Genomic DNA, 17,527 nt, shown 5'->3' on the forward strand with positions numbered 1-17,527 from the left:
GTTTATTTTTATTCATTTTGGGGTCAACAAAACAGAAGCCACACAGCCGCAGCAGAGGCGTAGCTTAGAGAGGGGTTTGAGTGAAATTGTTTTGGATTGAAATGCGGTTCGTATTTTCTTAACTTTTGCAGCTAGCTTTTGGCAGATTTTCTTTTGTTTTCCCTTTCGTAACTCTGAAGGAAATCGAATGCAGGCTCCTCCGTTTGATTTGTGGTTTCTCCAGCGATCTTTTGACTCTTTATTCCAAGAAATTCCCTAAAAAACATAAGCCAAATTTCCACAAAATATCCTCAAAGCCCGTTTGGGCGTGTCTCGGCTGTTACGCCCCTTTTGACACAAGCCACAGCCCCAGCAACTCGTAAAAATATGCAAAACAACATTTTGTGGGCAAAGCAGGACAACTTTTGCCTGTCAACACACACACACACATTGCTCTGTCTCTCTCTCTCTTCTCTCTTTGCCCTTCCTGCTGCCACAGTCATTTACATAATTATAAGATAAATAAAAATTTTTGCAGCAATAACAGAGACGTGGTTTTCCTGTCACCCGCCCGCCCGCTGCCACCGCTTGGCAGTACCATTTCCTCATCAACATCTTTTGTTTCATTTTTTGATTTCTGGCTGCCAAGGACGATGACAATTTATGCAAAAATAAGTCAAAAGCTAGGCGTAGAGTAGGCGTGGCTGGCTCGAATCGAAAACAAAAGTTGGCAAAAGTCTGAATCGAGCAGAGAGCTGTGAGCTCTGTAGAGTGTGTGACAAGCGGATGGTCACAGCACAACACACACTCACATAATCATAGAAAAGTGCTGCAAAGCAGGAAACAACACTAACAGCTGGATGGAGGGACGGGAACGGACACGGACACTTTGCAGAATTTATTAGAAAATTTCTGACGCTTAAAGGAAGCAGGAAAATCAATGGGAAAGAAGGAAGGGGAAGCGGCTACTGCAGATCTTGAAGATCATTGCCACGGCAGATTTATGAGCGAAAAAATAGGAAATAATTTGTAGATAAAGCAAAGAAAATATCTGCTTTATAGTGTATCAAATTAATGACTCTCTTCCCTTACAAAGACCTTTGTCTCCCTCCCTTTAAGTGTACCTGTAACAAGTAGACATCTAGTGGCCTGTTGACAGCTCGAGCTGCAGTCGCAGTCATTCCTCAGTGCCACATTGCGCTCTCGGTTGATTTTATTTCATTTTATATTTCATGTGGCGGCTTAAGTGGCCATCGAGTCGAGGGGGAGATCCATCCAAAAAGGGTTGGGGTTGGGGTTCGGGACAGGGCCTGCCGGCATTAACTTTTGACACTTTGATTGGACTGCGGCGAGGCAGGAGCAGGACAGCGGCAGGACAGGATCAGGGAAAACAACTTCAGTTGTCCGCTTTTTTAATTGAAATCAGCAAAGTGCACGAAAAAAATAAATTGATTTTACCCCTACTGTGCTCACTTTGCTCACTTTGTGCATACATTTTGCCACAAAAAGTTGTCAAGGCTGGACAGGACAAGGGACAGGAACATGGACAGGGCAGGGAATGGTTCTGGTCTGGGGCAGCTCCAGAATTTGTTGCATAATTGAGTTGATTAAAATTTGAATGGAGAACAACGCTAAATGTCTTTCCCTTGTTTCATTTACCTTATGAAATTTTAATTCTTGCAGCTTATGAATATTTCATTGCTCTCCAAAATGCTTACACAATTTTCCAATCCAAAAAGGGAAGGGCCTAGGGTCGGAAGGCACTTTTGCCCACGACATTGAGGTCAGTTGTCACATTCTGCGACATCCCACTCTCTGGCAGAGCGAATGAGCTTGTGAGTGGCTGAGATTTTGTCAAATTAATTGAGCTAATTGAGGGATTGAAAGATTTGCCAAAAAGGCAAAGGCAAAGCTGTCATTTGGGGAAATTGATGTCGGTTAAAGGGAAGGGAAAGAACACTTAACTGATACAGAATTTGAACTTAAATAATATCTAGAGCAAGTGTACAAACTGCAGCTCTTTACTTACATGAAACAATAACTTATAGAAGTGTATTTGTACCCATAACGCTTACTCCAAATAAATCCAATGTTTCCTCTAACAAACTTTTGCCCTTTGGCCACGCCTAAAGCTTTATGAAAAATCAGCTCAAATGATACATTTTAGCAGAGATTTAATATTCTTTTACGAGCACCTGAGAAACCATTACCAAAATCCAGCGGCAGCAAGCCTCGTGGGGTCACATCAATTTCAGTTCGCTTTGGACTTTAATTAAACGGTGGAGAGGAACTACTGTCCCTCGATTATAAGCAACTTATTCCCAGTCCCCTCTCCCTACTTCACCCTCAAGAGCCACTGCTCTCGCTCAGCTCGATTGAGCAGACAGCGCAACAAACAACTTAAGCTGATATGAAAATTATTTCGCTCTTGTGTCGACAATTAAATGCCACGCCCAATGTTGAAGACGCCTCCACACAGACGCACAGACACGACGGTTTTCCGAAAATATAATTAAAAACGGCTACAGAGTGGCAGGAGGCAAGCGGCTGAAAAATCTGCGCATTTAATTGAAACTCAGGCAGGAGCAGGAGTCGCAGCAGCCGCAATCAGCTTGGTCCTTCAGCCAGGTCCTTAGTCCCTTAGTCCTTGTTCTTGTGCTCATAAATAAAATATGCCCAAGTGCACACGGCAAAGGAGTTTGTCTGTGTGTCTGTCTGTCTTAATGCCACCACCGGGACATCGAGCATCGAGCATCGAGCATCGCTCCCTGTGGTCTCCCGTTTCTGTCGCTCCCTGTCAATCATGCTTTTCATCAGTTGCCGTCGCGGAGCTGCCAGTTGCTTGTTGATTACAGGACGAGGCCATTTAGCAGGGAGTTTAAAAGGGATTGGGCGTAAAGGATTGAGTTGAGGCACTGGTGGGCGGGGACACACACAACTGGCATATTAATGAAGTTGGGGGCAAGTTGCTGCGGCAACAAGCTGCTTTAAATCAATTCGCGAAAACAATTAAAAACTTGACTTTCGTTGCCAGAGCACTCCAGAGTTTCCCCTGCCATGTGCCAAGCATTACGCTGACATTGCGCACGCGACATGTGGGCCAAGGCTCAGCAAAGTTTTGCGCTTCTGCCAAGCACGCATAGAAAACTCAGAGAGAGCAGAGAGAAAAGGAAGTTGCAAACAAAGGAGAGTGGAGAGAGCGAGCTGAAGTGACTCTCAAACAACAAAAAAATACAACAACTTTGCACTGCGTTTTGCATAATTAATGTTTAATATGCACAAATGATTCGCTTCTATTCGTTTTCCAATTTTCCACTCAGCCATTGTCTAGAGCAGGGACTGGGTGCAGTGGGGCCATCGACCTGGCTTACAAATGCAGAAATAAAAGTTTTCTTGGCTTGTAATTAAATTTGTAAAATTTGTAAAATTTTAATTTCCCAGCAGAAAATTGTCGCGCACAGTCTTCTGGCATAAATGAGTTTTCAACAATTACAATGGAAAACTTTAAGGCACGCTTTGCAATATCTTTAAGAGGTTTTCCCTTGCTCCCCCGCCGGAAAAGCTTGCAATCAAAACTCTTAACACACCTGCTGCCTTGGCCAGAAAGGTGTCTGTTGTTGTGTGCCCCGAGAATTGATTACACACGACACGCCATGGCATGACACAACGCTCCGCACCACTTCTTACTAATGTGCAAAAAGCTGTAGAGCTGCTCTGCAAGGAGATGAAAAATTACAACAAATATCAGGCAACAAACAAAACAGTGACAATAGCAAATAGTAATGGCATTGCCAGAGGCAACAATAACAGCCAGCGCTGGCAACTCTGCCAGCATCAAACACTTTAGGGGGAGAAGCAGAAGCAGCACAAGAAATCCTAGGGAACAATGTGACAAACGATGTGTGAAAGAGTCTCAAACGCTGAAAGGCATCAAGTGTGGAGCACCAAAAAAATCTAACCACACAATTGTCACAAGGGAGAGAGACAGAGGCGAAAGTGGAGCGCATTACGTATACGCAACGTTGGATTTGGTCATTTTTCATGGCAAACAGATGGGGTGGCTGGAGGCACAGGGAGCGCGGTGGGATGGAGTGTGAGGAACGATGACGATGACTACAAATCGTGACAAATTCTTGATGCGGGTTAAGTTACACATTTTTTTGCTGCCTGCTTCGGGGTCCATCTTCATCCCTCATGTCTCATTCTGGCTCTTGCTCTGACTGTTTTGCCAACAACTTTTTGGCTTAAAATACATTTCTGACGCATTTCAAAGCTCGTGTAGAGGGATTGCCTTTTGCCTTAACTCTCGAATCCCCATGCCTTATTCAATTCCGGGCAAACCATTAGCATGCGCCAGGCCATAAAAAATCGAAAGCTAAGATGCCACCACAACCACGAGACCAAGAGACATTCGAAACCCCAGATGGAAAATGAATTTTAAATATTTCACGGATGAAATTCAACATATTTGTGCGCTGTCATCGCTGATGTTTCTCTGCTGTGTTTTTTTTTTTTGCATTTAAATTTGCTGGAGGCCATAAATTACAATGGCAATGGCTGGCAGTGGCTAGAAGCTCACCTCGACCATTATGGGTACCGGTACACAGTGGAGCGGCGAAAGCATATTCAATGACAACATTTTTAATGCAATTTATGGTCGTTAAGGCGACAAAATATAATAAAAATGAATTATATGCCAACTGTGCTGTGTGTGGGTGATGCAACACGTGACAGGCTGCGGGTATGCTGCCACAAGACCCTCACACATCCTGCACAATTTATGAGCGCTGTAAATAAATCGACGGCGCCAAATGTGCGAAACAATGCATAACTCAAAATGTACGCGAAATGAAACGAGAACATGTCCAAAATAAATAGCAAAAATATTTAAATATTTATGGAAATGATAGAAAAAAGCCAGAAGAAAATAAAGAAAGGCCACGACCAGGGGTTACCGTGTTTGTATAGCAATTTCTGACTACAAATATCACACACAAAAACTATAAAAATCAAAGAGCCCTTAGGAAGAGTCTTTGGCAGCAGGCATCAGCATTCGAGTGCTCTTGGCGACAAAGTCAATCAATAATGCATTCCATTCCATTCCATGTCATGCCACTCCTGGCCCACTCATAAGATGTAAACCAAACATTATGAATATATGATGATGACGATGCCATACGAGTATGTAATGTGTGCAATATTTGTGGAATATCACAAGCATCTGACAGGTGAGAGCGAGCAGTTGAAGGGCCACAAAAAGCTTTCAGCTACAGCGATAAACAATTCAATTTATCAAACATGAAAGGCATGCAAAACTTTGACGCAATGGAACAGAAGATGGGAGCCCAGGCGAATCATCATCTACGAAATAGACAAAATGCTGTGGATATATTGCTATATTTCTGGTAATATTTCTGAGAGCACTCAAGGATTTTTGGTGTGGAAAAATGTGAGAGAATTTAAAGAATTTTAGGAATATTTAAATGCCCTTTGGAGGAGTATAGAAAATAAATAAAACACCGAAAAAATGTATTTTAGATATTTTTGTTCCCATACTTTAGTATGGGATTTTACATAAATTTCAAAGTAAATATTGCCAAAAACTTTACTGTACAAAAATTGGACTTGTCGTTAAAATATGAACCCCTTGATGAACCTTTCCAATCTGAAGCTTAAACACTGATGAAAAAGGTCACCCACTGTCTCGTCTCTTTACCGCACATCCTTCCATGTGCATATCCTGCCGCATACTTTCAATCTCTCATTACAAACCCCACACACCGTACGCCGGGTGTGTACACCTTTGAGCGTGCATGAACATTTATATCAATATACTCGGAAAAACATTATGACCACAAAAAAAGGAAAGGGGAACGGGGAACGGGGAACGGGGGGCTCATAAAAAATGCAAAACGGCTTAAGTAGCTTCGAAGTACCCAAAACAAGAGCTTCACTGAAAGTGAAAAGTACACGAAAAATGAGCAGTAGCAGGAGGTAGCTCAGGATGAGTGGGGTGGCTGTGGTTTGCAGCTGACCTGATCCTAACCCCAAAACGACCAGCAGCAGGGAAGCACGACCCCCAACCCGAAACCCAAATGTCGAGCCCGAAAACCTCACCGAGCAGCAGCCTCCGCTCCGACACGCATGTTTATGTGCTTTTTACAGCTGCTCCCTGCGCTTATCTTTCACCCAAAAAACTTTCACCCTGTGTGCGTGTGCGTGTGCGTGTGCTTGTGCTGGAAAATGATTTTAAAAATAACTTTTGCGGTCATTTCACTAAATGTTGCACAGGAGGTCCGACAGGGGACAAGGGTTAAAAATACTGAATAAAGGTGGAAGAGGGAAGAGGGAATGAAGATAAAAGCTGTTTGGTTTTCTGCCTGAGCAGACAGCAGACAGCAGACAACAGACAACAGACAACACTCTCTCGGCCTCACGCGCTTTGACAATTTATTATTTGTAGATTTTCAGTGTGAAAATTCAGTCAAGCATGCGGAGGCATCTAATTTGTTGTTGCCTGATTTGAATGTTTGCAAGAAAAAGAAAAATCAAAATAGATACACAAAAAGAGAGTAGAAAGTAGAACAAACAGGAAACGGAAACGCCAAACGCACAACCATAAAATATGTGTGTACATGTTCTCTAAGAAATTGGCGCAAAAAAGGTTCACCTGTATAACCATTTGCCATTTTCCCAGCTGCCAAACAGATAAAAACGCACTTTGCAGGGTCGGGAAAGGTAGGTAGGGAAAAAGGTAAAAACAAGCGGAAAAACTGAAGGAAAACACATGCAAGGTTTTTACATTTTACTTTTACTTTATTTTTGTGTGTTCTTTTATTATTGCTGAACTTTAACATGGCTACAATATAAATTAAAATGGCAGGCACTTTGCCATGCTTCGTGGGGGGGCAATGAAGTTTATGTGCCGCGCACTTTACGCCCAGATCCCGACTCCCATGTAGCCCCTGTCCCCGTCTCTTGGTTGCACTTTGCCTGCTGGCAGCTGCCATATGAAATTATGTATACCACCACACAGCAGACAGACAGACACATATGTAATACCCAACATATACACACACACACACACACACATTGTTGTGTTTTGCTTTTGGTATATGTAGAACAGTGGCAGAGCCTACCAAGAGACAGCCACTGGGGAGTGGAATGGCAGGATGTTGAAACAGATTCGACTCTTAATAATTTCCGCACTCGAGTTGATCGAAATCATAAAATTTTATGAGCCTGCCAAGAGTCGAGAGTAAAGTGGAGCATCTCTCTCTTTCTCCATCTCGAGTCCCTCGCTGCGTGTGGCAAAATGGCTGCCACGGACAGACAGACAGACAGACAGACTGAATGACGGGCTACAAAGAGGCCGGAAAAAAGGCCAACAATGCGACTGATAGACAGACAGACAGATAGAGAGACAGGGGAACGGGGGCAATCCGTCGGCTGTCAGGCAGTTTGAGAACCTTTTTTAAAGCCTGCGGCTAAATGAGCATTAAAGTTGCTGCCTTTTTTTACTGCATGTCTTGGCGGTGATATATGATGGATGATTAGAGGGGTTTTTGCGTCACTCCTGATAGAAAAGTGCAGAAAAAGTGGAGGAGAAATTATCCAATCGAAGATCTTTCCATATGCTGTTCGCCCTCTCAATCAAAGTCTTTTTTTCGGTTGCCAACCCATGCCGAAATTTTCTTTAAATTCTTCTTCTCACTCTTCTCCATTTCATCTTCATTTTAATATGATTTTCCCTCCTGCTTTTGCCCCCCTACTTTGCCTGCAACTCCTCCCACAGCTCAAAGCTTTACCCGATTTGATTTTCGTTAACCATAAAAGTAGAACACGCTCAACATTTTCTCTGGCTGGCTTTCATTTTTCATCAAACTCGCATTATAGTCGTCAACTTTTTGCTGTATTTTTCTGCTTTCCTCCTTTTTTTTTTTGGCTACAATTTGCCATTACGCCGATTTATGCGCTAAGGGGCCAGAGGAGGAGCAGCAGCAGCTGGAAAATGCTTCTTCCCCCCCCTCGCCGTGCGCTAAATAATGCACTTGGGAAATTAATTTTGCAGCTCGGGAGCGCAGCATTGGGAGCTCCCGAATGTCTTCAGATGCATTAAGTCATAATTTTTGTGATTCCGAATGGGAGGGGGAGAATCTGAAGAGATTGGAGCAAGTAATTCCAGAATAAATTAATTTAATTGCTGTTCGACTCGCACTGGAACAGCGGCTTCAATTAGCAAGAAGTCTTTGAAGAACTTTGCCCGTCTCTCTGTTTCTGCTCTAATTATGTTGTTTGTGCATTGGTTTTGGATAGCAGGCAACAGACATCAGCATCCTGCGTCCCTGCCAAGGCCAAAAGGCTACAAGTTTATGCCATTTTCGAACATGTTTGCCAGGTCTGTGCTCTGCTCGGCTCCCAGGGCTCCACGCCTCCTGCGTGGCTTCGAGCATGTTAACCAGGCCCAACAAATACAAATGAAAGGCAGAAAGGCAGCCAGGAAGAACAGCCAACAGTAAAGGCAACAAAAGCCGCCTACACAGGCGGATAAGTAAACATAAAGCACAGCAGCAGAACAGTGCAGAGGCGGGCAAAAGCGAGGGCAAAAAAACAAAAGAGAAAATGGAAAAGCCAAGGCGAAAAAGCCGTTATGTTTATTATGCCAGGCATGTGAGTTAATTCTTTGAACTGTTGAGGTTGTTCTTGTTGTTATAGCTGATTCCCGCTCTCTCTCTCTGCCTTTCTCTGTGTGTTGTTCTCCCAGGAAAAACCACGAATATTCCCCGAATATCTCTCACACTCCCTACCCTTCCGTTCCATTCCGTTCCGTTCCGTTCTGCCTGCCTGCGGAGAGTACACTATGCTTCAGTTGATCATTATTTTTATTTCAGTCGCGTGCCTGTAACACAAAAATGTTTGATAAAGATGTTGCCTCACAGCACACAAACACAAACACACACACACACAGACATCGTATAGATAAGGTGCCAGAACAACATAGAAGCAGCAAAAAGGGAGCAAAAAGCAGAAGGAAACTTGTGCCAAAAGTGTTGCATACTTAGAAGGGCAATAATCTGGGGTTGGGAATGTGTGTGTGGGGTGTGTGAGTGCACGTTGGCATCTGAGGTGGAGATTGTAGTGTTGCCTGGGGAAAACTATTTAGTTAGTTAGCAAAGTCGAACTACATAAACTTCAATTTAGTTTTTAAGTCTTAGAGAGAGAGGGAAAAGTTGTTTTGCAGTGGATTAGAGCACAGGAAATTTGAATGGGATGCAAAAGTGCCTAATGATAAAGGAATACAAGTATTATTAGCCATGATTTTGGGATTTAGTCTGAATAAAACTCGACAAATTCTTTGCCTAACAATTCTCAAAAATTCTTTGCTTATTCCCCTTAAAGTCTTCTAACGATAATGCGTCTCTCAAGTGAGATAAAATCCCCGTTCTCCCACCCAATTGATAGCCTGCTGCATTATGCTTAGTTATGCCCAGAACCTAATTACAGCTGCGGTCATAAGACATTACTTCTCATACAACACTTAGGCATACGCCCCAGAAGCAACCCTTGGATTTGCCTGAGCTTCCACGCTAACGACTGCATCATTAAGCCACACAGACACAGACACACGCCCAAGCACCCAAGGAGTATCTCATTATCCCAAGAACCAAGTGGAATTATCGACACCAAACTCGTACCGATGAGCCCGGGAAATTCAACCTAAGAGATACATTTAATTTTATTTATAACGCACGCATGGACAGAGAGTGCGAAAGGCGAAGGAAAAAAGCCACTCGACTGGATTCCCGACTGTTATAAAAGCATAAATATTAATGCACTCCACTCACTGAGTATCGGGGTGAGGATGTCTCCTGGCGTACCTGGGAGCAAACTTATTGGCTTATTAAAGCCTAATGCTGCTCCGCCTTCTTCGCTGGCGTGTGATAATGGCAGCCAAACAACACCTCAGACAGGACATGGCCCATTTAGGCTCCAGCTCACACCCAGCTGCCGCACCCCCTTCCTAAGTGTCTCTCACCTTTGCCATGAAGTCAAGTTCAACGCCGCATATTAATGCCAGAATTTCCACCAGCGCTATTCAATATCCATGTGGCAACCTTATAAATATCGCCCCAAGAAAAGGAAAAAAAATAAAAATCCAAGAGCCAAGAGCCAAGGCAGTCCAGTGCCAGGCAGGAAAGTTTTTTCCCTGACAAAGTTTGTGTGGGCCGTGCTGGAAATGGTCAAAACTGTTTAAGCCTTGGCCAATATTGAGCATTAAGTAGGCTTTGATGAGCAATCCCCATGAATAAGAAAGCAGATGTCCCGCCCAGGGTCCGGCTCTCTCCCTGCAGCTCACTTTTATGATGTTCCAAAAAATCAAGCCACTAAAGTTCCCGCATGCCCCTATGGCCCTAACCAACAAACTAGAACCAACAAATGTGGCACGACCCCGAAAACTTTTCAACTCAATTTTCTCCTCTTCAGCATTTTTTGTATATATTTTTGGAATTTTTTAAATATTTATGCTACAACGATGTGCTTAAATTTATGAATTTGCCAAAGTATTTAGTCAATAGCTTAGCAACAAAAAAAAGAGCGAGAGAAATAACAAAAAAGTTTCGGCTCGCTGCTGCATATTTAATGCTGCCTGCCATCATCCTTATCGATGTAAGTGGGTAATATTTATGAGTGCCGGGAAGCCCCTGAATTTATGTGCAAAACTTTTTCCTTGCCCACGCTATGAAATCTCAATGGATGGAAAACTATTTTAGTTTTGCTCTGCACCGCTCCAGTTAAATTAATGCCTTCAGCATGACATTAACAGTCCCAATGCCAATCCAATTCAATTCGTTTTTCCATTAGCGAATAATGTTAATATTTTGTTGTTGTTCTTGCTGCAGCAAAAGGTAATTTAATTTGTATAATCAAATGTCAAAGAGATAGACACAGTGCCTGCAAATTGTGCATGTAAAAACAAACAAGAATTCAATCCAATCCGAAACTAAAGAAAAGCCCAACTGGAAAACAAAATTCAATTAAATTAATGACGGCTTTGATGTTGACACCCTAAAAGAAAAACACAAATGCCATTCCCCCAACAGGCGTTCTTCTTCGTTTTGCAATTGAAATAATTTTAGATGCAGCACTGCTATATGGGGGATTGTCCTGCTGCGAGTGCAACTGAGGAGAGCGCCTCTGACCATTGTTTCTGGTCCCCAGAATCCGAAGCCAGAATCCAGAACCCAGAAACCCATTTGAAGCTGCTCGGCAATTTCCGCTCCAAATGCTCGCCTCGGCAGGGGAAATTATTAAAAGCGAAAACGGGCGCGCTATTACATTTTTGACACTGATAAATTTACAGAACGAGAGAGAGAGAAAGAGAGAGGGGGCCAGTGGCAGACCTTGGAGTACTGCTCCAGAAGGTGGTAATGGGAGGAGGGGCCTGCAGAGTGGTGGACGCCTTCATGGCGGCTAACGGGGAAGAAATATAAATCGGACCCTGGGGATAAATAAGTTTATGTTAGTTATGACATGCTATTTGTGTGTGTGTGTGTGTGTGTGGGTGTGTGTGTGTGTGCGCGTGTGGTAAATGCATTTTGCTTTGTTTGTGCTGCTTACATAATTGTTGTTGTTGGCCAGCCATTTCTTTATGGGAAACATAATTATGCAAATTAATTGTATGCAAATATGCAACAGCCACAGTACAGAAACAGAACACCAAAACGCTAGACTCAAATTTATTTAGATTATATTCCCCCAAAAATTTGACAGCAATGTTGCTTTCGAATTGTTGTGATTGAAGCAGCAGCTGAAAACTCGAGCCAAATGAAATGATTAAATAAATGAGTAGTTCATTATATTTCTGGTGTTCGTTCGGCAGTTTTGAGTTCGAAATTTTCAGTGACCTTTTTCTAATATTCAACATAAACTGAAGTACCAGGTCAATGTGGACTCATCGTCTGCGACCAACCAATTTCGCTGAATTTAGCTATTAATTAACAAAAAATAAATTATTAAGAATGAAAAGGAAAGCATGAGGAAAACTGTTTAGACTTGATGTAAAATTGGCAAAATATCAATCAAAGTGAGTTTGAAGTTATTAAATGTTGTGCAAATATTTCCGCTGTTGGAATGAATGAAGATAAATATAAACATGTATTTAATGGTTATGTATCTTATATTTGAACCTATAAACAAACCTTGCTGTCTGAAGTGTATAAAATCAATACAGCTGCAGCTACTCCTGTCTCAGTTTTCCCTTCAACTGCTGCCACATAATATTAGGAAAATATTCAGCTATATTTTGCTTGCAAAAATAAAACAAATCTTTAACGGATTATTTACTTTTCCCATTACAGGGCGCACGGGCAGCCCGAATTCAACTCAAACGGAGTCCCGCAGTCACTTTTGGTCTGGGGTCGGGAGTCTGCAGTCAGCGACAGAGCGTGGGAGGTACGTAAATAAGTCAGAAATGCACTCGAAATGCATTTGGACATAAATAAAAATAAATAATACCTAACAAAGAGAAGCGCCCAGAGACCATTCCTCTAAGCCAACAGCCACAAAAGATTTTCAAAGCCAAACGAAAGAAATGACAAAAAAAATATAAAAGAAAAAAAATTAAGTGCTAAACTTTTGGTGCTGACTGTCAGAGAGAAAGACAGAGAGAGAGAGAGAGAGAGAGAGAGTCAGCGAAAAGGGTCAGGGAAAAATATGCAAAATTCGGACCGACGCTCACTGTTAGTGAAGCAAAAGCCACGCCCACAGCCAAGAGCTATAGATAGAATTTATATAGGGGCAGAAGAGGGTAGAATTTGTAGAATGGCGAGAAGTTTCCAGAGCGTATCCATGTTAAATTCTTCGAGCAAACGTCGCGCATTGTTTGACTTGAACTATTCTGTAAGTTATTTCTTTATTTTAAGTCACGCGCGGCAATGTGCAGCTTTTTTTTTTTTTGCCACCAGCATACCCTGTAGGAAGAGGAAAACGAGGGGTAAGCTGAATTTATGGAACATATGCCATGTGTATAAATATCCCCTAGAAGACTCAAAAGACAAAAGCAATACAATTTTAATTAATATTCAACTTTTGAATTTTGTAAACATTTTCTTAGGGAAAGGTAGGGTTTACGGTAGGGCATCTCTTTCTGAAACCTTTCCTTCTATTAGTTCCTCAGATGCACAATCAAGAACACAAGTCAGAAGCAACCACTGAGCACCGGGTATCCCATTGTCTAGACACTCGACAAAAGGCTTGCTTCTCATTTTATTTTCTCTTTTGTTTGACCCAAACACACACACCCACACACACATTCCCATGGAGTGTCACACACACATATACAATTATATATGTGTGTGTGTATGTATACGCACAATTTCCAAGCGCGACTTTTTGCAAATTTGTAGCCAGCAGCAGGAAATCCTTTCTTTAGAAGCTAGACCGGGAGGGGGACATGCTTAAGCTCAGGCTTTATGAGGCCACTAAAAAGAGGTGGGGGGAGGAAGGGACAGCGCAGGCCAGGAAGCACTACAGCAATATATTTGAGTGTGTGTGCGTGTGTGTGTGGTATCTGTGTGAGTGTATTTTTGCTGGGTGTTAAGTCAGCTAAAAGCCTTTGGTCCCAACCACTTGAAATTTTGGATGCAGCGTAACTTTTTAGAAGCGGATGCAAGCAGAATTACAAGCGAAGGGAGGAAGAGGAAGAAAGAGCTGGATATATGGGTAGGAAGTTAGAAAATGTGGCAGGGGGGAGAGGGATTCACAAAGCCCGATGACTCTACGGGGGCTACTAGGGGGCCACTAGGGGGGGGCTCTCGAAAAAGTTTTATGTGAGCGCCAAAAGTGCAGTCAACGCACTTTCGGGGCCAAGTCAAAAAATATGAGTTGAGAATGGGATTGCTAAATGGTCAAAGGCTGCATCGGAGAGGGGAGGAGACGAGGCTGCGGAGCAGTGAAATTTGAGGCTGCAAAAGTTTTGCTTTTAATAAATGTGGCAGCTTAGCCAAATGCAACTGACTGGCAAATATATAGAGTCGCTCTAATAAGGCGAAATGTGGCGAACTTTTGTTGAAAATTGATTAAATGTTAGCAGAGAGATTTGTTCGCTTGAAGGTGACAGAAGGGTGGGCATGTGGCAGAGGGATAAATGATGTTGTTAAGTGGTTTCAAAACAGTGTTAATAGTTAGTACTTGGCGCTTTGATTCATCCACTAAATCCACAATTAAATCAACAAATTGAATGCATTTGTTGCCAATTTACAAACCCCACTCAGCACTGACTAATTGACTAACTTCCCCTACCCCAACAGAATGTTTTAGATAAATGCATTTTCAATTGTTTCACACATTTATTCGGCCATAAATCATTTATTTGCTGGCTGTGTGTGCACTGGGCATTTTCTTGATAATTTCACACCTCTGTAAATCCACTGACATGGATATGGCAACTAAATAGCAAAAATGAAGCTGGAATTAATTAATTGGAATGGAGAGCAGCAAACTGTCAAGTGCTAATTTTCAATTTAAGACCAAAATCCCCAGCTGAAAACCCAACCAGCCGCACAGCCATAATATTGCTTTTTATGCCCGTTTTTTTGTTTTGTTTTTTTGTTACAAATATTTGGTTAACTTTACAACCTTTTGATACGCGTGCGAGTATATGCACATTTTTATTTGTTTAACACATTTTACTATCCGTCTATATTTCTATCTCTCTCTCTATCGCTCTCTTTCTAAGTAGACTTTTTTTGTTGCTGCGCTGAAATGATTTATTGCATAAATTTCATTAATTTGCTGCGCTGTCATAAAAACGACAGCAGCGGCGCCCACAGAGATGGAAAAAAAAAGTTGAATAAAATAAATTTGATTTGCTCGTGTATGCGTATCAGTGTCTGTGTGTGTCTGTCTGCGTGTTAAACAAATTTTTATGGGCCACCTATTGGGGCGGGCGCATACACTCCAAATGGTATTTATGACCCTGCCGACAGAGAGAACTCATTATACGATGCTCGTCCTTGTCCTCGTACGCCGCCTCGTTGGGCAATTGGAATTTTAAAATATTTATTTTATGCTCGCATGTCGCGTCTCTTGTCTCGTTTCTACTTTACAATGTCAAGAACACATGTTCGGGGCTTTTGGTTAACGCTACGTGTCAAAAATTAAAAATTACACTCCCGTCGCTGAGCCTGTCCCTGTTCCAGCCTGATCTCTTCATCAAGTTGCAGCCCCAGCTCCAAGTACTTCTCCAGCCATTGCTGCTTATTTGGGTACTGTCTTTGGCCTGGCTCCTCGTGCATATAAATCCATTCCGTAATAGATCGTGTCTAATTTATGAGTTACGCGAGTATTACAACAACTTATTACGAGCCACTCACACACACACACACACACATAGAGAGAGAGAGAGAGGCACATACGAGACTCATACGTGGGCGCTGCGGGAATTTCTGCTTTTTGTACCCTTTTCGGGTAGGGTATTTGGATTTTCTGTGGCCATAAAGTTGCTGCAAATTCTAGATATTTCTATATAGAATCTGTCACTATACAGCCATGACCAATTGTTCTTTCTGCATGTGAATTTATTAGATTAAAAGTAGATTTATTTGATGTCATAGCCCCAATATCATATAAGCATTTCATTCAGATTTATATAATTTAAATGTCTTAGAAATAATCAACTGCATGTAAACTCTGTCAAAAATGTTTGACGCTGCAGATGCTCACAAAATATTCTTAAATATTACTTCATATTTTAAACACAACATAAAAACACGACATATAAACATTTTATAGACCTATTTTAGTCCGAATTTATCCCTCAGTAAGAGTATTTACAACTTCGCTCTACAAACAAAACATTTCTCTTCCGTTTCTCCTTTTTTTCTTGTCTTCTAATTTACGCCTTGCGTGCTCTTTCGACCAAAACTCTTGGCCTGGGTCGAGCATTTTCCATTAAGTCTGCAGCTGCTTTACTCATAATTCATGCCACCCACATACACACACTCAACACACAAACACACACATACATTTAAGCTTAGAGAGACAGTCACAGATTGGGGGCATGTTAATTTGTAGGCCAGTGCAGGCGGAAGTCCTTTTTGAGGTCTTTAAACGCAAATGAAAGGAAAGCTGAAGCTTTTACTGCCTGCCAGGAACGCCATGTATCACTTGTGGATGTCTCCCTGTCTCTCCCTCCCACCCCTCTCGCTCCCTATTCCTTTTAGCTCTTTGTGCGTGTTGCTCTAAATTAGATTTCATTTGTGCATGTCGTTGTCCTTTCAGGGGGTGCTCTCAGCTAGTTATCGGGGTCGCTCCCCCATTCAGTCTTTACGACCTGCACATAAAACCCTTTTTCTGGGCACCCAAATAAAGTCCAAGCCCCAAAATCAATGCCAGAATTAATTAGTTCCACTCAAACTGAAACTGAAACTGTCATAAACTGAACCAAAAACTAAAGTAATTTTCTGTGTCGCATGTGTGAAAATGTTTCTGCAACTTAAACTCAATCCACAAAATATTTTCTGAGCCATAGATAATCTCTGAGATATTTGCAAAACAATGCAACAATTCGTGGGGATGGGTGTAAATATTTCCAGAGCACTCAACAGTTTTCTTAACTGCCAAAGAATGCAAAAACAATTAACTCATTACGGGCGCTCATTAGGCGGGGGCACAAGTTGATTAAAGCCTTCAAAAACTTTTGCGCCAAAACAATGTTTTCAGACACACCAAGGAAAACAAAAGAGCCCTTAACACGGGACACCCCATAGCCCCACAGCCCCACAGCCCCACAGCTCACACCCCACTGGAGGGAGACTTGTGACAAGTGAAGTGCCACTCCGAAATATGCCCAAGATAAAAATGTTTGCTGGTGTTTGTTCGTGTTTGCGCCTGTCGACAGGCGAACAACACACGAAAAGTAGTCGGTGGAGCGGGGAAAAACTTCTTAAAAATACTTAAGAAGCGATAAATATCCACAGATACATAACACGAGGGAGGAGAGTTCATGGCAACGACTCTTTTTTGACTCTTGAAACTTTTTCCTTAAGTTGCCTATTTGTTACTTCTCATTGGTGGCTTCTACTCGTAGATATATTTGTGTGTATATAGCCCACTGATACCACCAAATCGGTGAAACTTGCACTTGTTGTTGCCTTTTCTCATTATCTTTTAACGTTATTATTACATGGCACACTCTCGAGAGTGAGTGGGGAGTGGGGAGCTTAGCCCTGCCATGGCATTCCTCCCTCCGACTTGTGCCCATTCCCTGGCTTATTCCCCCACATGAACAAATTCCTTTTCCGCTGGCTGTTTCCTTGATTATTATATTTGTTTCTTGCCGTTTGGTTTTTATTTTCGTTACGCCGGCTTTTGCTTATTAAAAAGTTGCCCATCGATTATTCGAAAAGTTTGACAACGAAATATTAGAAAAACAAAATGCCAAACAATAAACGGTTGGTTGCCTAGCACAAGCTGAAACTTCGATTGAATTGAGAGATCAAAAGTGGCATAACTTTGCTGACACGAGGCAGAAATAAAATAAATAGAC

General features: G+C 42.2%; 1 protein-coding gene across 1 annotated transcript in view; it reads left to right on the forward strand.

Annotated features, from left to right (window-relative positions):
* LOC117582210 overlaps positions 1 to 17,527 on the forward strand; it is a 93,684-nt gene that overhangs the window by 21,882 nt on the left and 54,275 nt on the right. The window contains exon 2 of the mRNA XM_034269818.1: positions 12,339 to 12,432. The gene's annotated coding sequence lies outside the window, so the exon portion shown is untranslated. The remainder of the gene's footprint in view (positions 1 to 12,338; positions 12,433 to 17,527) is intronic.

This window comes from Drosophila guanche, unplaced genomic scaffold (genome assembly GCF_900245975.1).
Source record: "Drosophila guanche unplaced genomic scaffold, DGUA_6, whole genome shotgun sequence".
Classification (NCBI taxonomy): domain Eukaryota; kingdom Metazoa; phylum Arthropoda; class Insecta; order Diptera; family Drosophilidae; genus Drosophila; species Drosophila guanche.